The sequence below is a fragment of the Helianthus annuus genome, chromosome 1 (assembly GCF_002127325.2).
Source record: "Helianthus annuus cultivar XRQ/B chromosome 1, HanXRQr2.0-SUNRISE, whole genome shotgun sequence".
Taxonomy (NCBI): Eukaryota; Viridiplantae; Streptophyta; class Magnoliopsida; order Asterales; family Asteraceae; genus Helianthus; species Helianthus annuus.
The window spans coordinates 145,827,762-145,831,679 of NC_035433.2; positions in this window are offsets into that span (position 1 = coordinate 145,827,762).

Here is a 3,918-nt window from a genome sequence, read left to right on the forward strand (position 1 = left end):
CGCTTTTGGTTAAAAGTGCGTGACATGTGATTGGCTATATTCAAATATTTTTGTGATATTAATATTTGGTAAATTGTTTAAAATTCAGATGGCCGACGAGGGAAATCAAGATAATCTGAATAACGATAACCAGAGTAACATTAACGTGGTTAATGAGAATCCGGACAACAATAACAATGGAAACCAAATGGATAATAGTGTCGTTCAACATATAGTGGCACAAGGAATTATAGATGCAATGCCATTTATTATTCAAACGGTTCAAGAAGCGAATAATAAAAGTAAGCATAGCAGTAAACGACCAAGTGAACTGGAAAACAGCGTGAACAATGGACCCGTACTTCAAGCGCCCATTCCCAAAAGAAGAAGAACCATGCCATATGGTTGTTCTTACAAGGAATTCTGGTCCTGTAAACCAATAGAATTCTCGGGCAATGAAGGACCCATTGCAGCCCTACGCTGGATAGAGAAAACTGAGGTTGTTCTAAAAATAAGCAAATGTGCTGAAGAAGATAAGATAATGTTTGCTTCAAATCTGTTTAAAAACGCAGCCTTAGAATGGTGGAACACTATCCTCCAGTCAAGAGGAAGTGATAGGATTTATAACATGGAATGGGAGGAATTTAAAAATATGGTAGAAAGGAAATTCTGCCCTCCCAATGAAAAAGAACAGATAGCAAATAAGTTTCTAAATCTTAGAATGACCGGGGTAGACAGTAAGGGTTACACTACCACATTCTTTGAATATGCTAGGATAGTACCTACCCCTGCATCACCTGAACCGGTATTAATCTCCCGTTATATCTGGGGATTAATTGGAGAGATTAGACATGTAGTCAAGGAAGCTAGACCCCAAACCATAGAGGAAGCTGTAGAACTAGCCAATACCTTGACAGATGAGTTAATCCGTGCTAGAGAAGAAGACCAGAGGAGAAACCTAACCCAAAGGCTTACTCAAGAATTCTGTTCTGGGAATTCCAATCGTAGGAATGTAGGTTCTACCTCTGCACCATACTGCAAAGCCTGCAGAAAGAAGCATTCTGGAAGATGCTCTACTTACTGTAATTTTTGCAAGGCCCCAGGACACAAGGAAGAGAATTGCAAGAAGGAATCCAGTAATGGAATGTGTTTCAATTGTGGAGAAAAAGGTCACATTAGGACAAACTGTCCGAAATTGGCTCCAGCTGCAACCAACAAAAATCCTAAAAATGCTAGAGCATTCGTGCTAACTGCAGACGAAGCTAGACTAATTCCGGACGTCATTGCTGGTACGTTTTTAGTTAATGATATTTTTGCTAAAGTATTATTTGACTCTGGTGCCAACCAAAGTTTTATTAATACTTCATTTTGCAAACTCCTAAATCAATCATTAACTAAACTACCACAAGAATGTCTAGTAGAAACCGCAAATGGAGAAACCGTTAGAATTTCTGAAATCTTGCAGGGAGCAAGAATAGAAATTTTTAATCAAAAATTTATTGCAAACCTTTACCCAATGAATCTGGTAGGATTTGATGTCGTGTTAGGAATGGATTGGTTAATAGCCAATAAAGCCAATATCCTATGTGATCAAAAGGTAATTCAAGTAAAATCACCAAGAGGTGAAAAGATCATAATCAAAGGAGATAAGCCATCTAGATCCACTAAATTCATCTCTGTGATGAAAACTGCAAGTTATATAAGGAAAGGATCTATAGTGTATTTTATTTCTATAATCACTAACACTAAAGGAAAAGAGTTAAAAGACATTCCAGTAGTGTCCCAATTTTCAGATGTCTTTCCAGAAGAATTGCCAGGACTACCACCAGACAGGGAAGTTGAATTCAGAATTCACCTATTACCAGGGACAGCACCGATTGCCAAAGCACCTTACCGTTTGGCACCCGCTGAAATGCAAGAACTGAAGAGACAACTAGACGAATTGTTGGAGAAAGGATTCATACAGCCAAGCTCATCGCCATGGGGAGCGCCGATTTTATTTGTCAAAAAGAAGGACGGATCAATGCGTATGTGCATTGACTACCGTGAATTGAACAAAGTCACGATTAAGAATCGGTACCCATTACCGAGGATCGATGATTTGTTTGATCAACTTCAAGGAGCTCGATTTTTCTCTAAAATCGATTTAAGATGAGGATATCATCAACTAAAGGTACAGGAAGAGGATATTCCTAAAACCGCATTTAGAACAAGGTATGGTCATTATGAATTTACTGTCATGCCATTTGGTTTAACCAATGCCCCAGCCGCATTTATGGACATGATGAACCGAATATGTAAGCCATATTTGGATAAATTCATAATTGTTTTTATAGATGATATTCTAATTTACTCTAAAAGTAAAGAAGAGCATGCAAAGCATTTGCAATTACTTTTAAGTTTATTGAGAAAAGAAAAGCTTTATGCTAAGTTTTCAAAGTGTGAGTTTTGGTTAGAACAAGTACAATTCCTCGGACATTTAGTTAACCATGAAGGAATTCATGTAGATCCAACAAAGATCGAGGCAATTACCAAATGGAAAACCCCAGAGTCACCAACTGAGGTTAGAAGTTTCTTAGGATTGGCCGGTTATTATAGAAGATTTATCCGAGATTTTTCTAGAATAGCCATTCCTTTAACTAAGTTAACCTGTAAATCTGTTAAATTTGAATGGGGACCAAAACAAGAAGAAACCTTTAGAATCCTTAAGCAAAGATTAACCCATACTAGCGTTACCAGAAGGAACTGAAGACTTTGTAGTCTTTTGTGACGCTTCTAAGTTAGGTTATGGATGCGTATTAATGCAACGTCAAAAGGTTATAGCTTATGCATCTAGACAGCTTAAGAGTCATGAAGAAAATTATTCAACCCATGATTTGGAATTAGGAGCCATAATTTTTGCCCTTAAGATTTGGAGACATTATCTTTATGGTAGTAAGTTTACCATATTCACAGATCATAAGAGTTTAAGATATGTCTTCGGGCAAAAAGAGTTGAATATGAGACAGAGACGCTGGATGGAGTTACTTAGTGATTATGATTGTGATATCCAGTATCATGCAGGAAAAGCCAATGTGGTGGCTGATGCTTTAAGTCGAAAGTATCACGAAAAGCCAAAAAGGGTACGTTCTCTTAAATTAAATCTACAAGTAGATTTAAACAATCAGATTAGAAAAGCACAAGAATCAGTAATCAAGGAGGATACTGAAAAATTAAAAGGAATGATTAAGGAATTAGAACAAGGAACAGATAGAATTTGGAGGTTCCATAAAAAGAGAATGTGGATACCTAAATTAGGAAATTTACGTCACCATATATTAGAAGAAGCTCATAAGTCTAAATATACGATGCATCCAGGAAGTGATAAAATGTACCAGGATTTAAGGAAAAATTTCTGATGGACAGGAATGAAAAAGGATGTAGCAGCTTATGTTTCTAAATGTTTAACTTGCTCACAAGTTAAAGCTGAACATCAGAAACCCTCAGGATTGTTACAACAATTAGAAATACCAGTTTGGAAATGGGAATTGATAACAATGGATTTTGTTACCAAATTGCCTAAAACAAGGAAAGGTAATGATACAATCTGGGTGATTGTAGATAGGTTAACCAAGTCAGCTCATTTCTTACCAATGAAGGAAACCTTTAGCATGGAACAATTAGCCAAATTATATGTAAATGAAATCGTTTCTTTACATGGCATTCCTTTATCAATTGTTTCTGATAGGGATAGCCGTTTTACCTCTCATTTTTGGTCAAGTTTCCAAAAAGCAATGGGAACTAGGTTAAATCTAAGCACAGCTTATCATCCTCAAACGGATGGACAAAGCGAAAGGACAATTCAGACAATGGAGGACATGCTTAGAGCTTGTGTAATTGATTTTGGAGGTAACTGGGACGAACATTTACCTTTAATTGAATTTTCTTATAATAACAGTT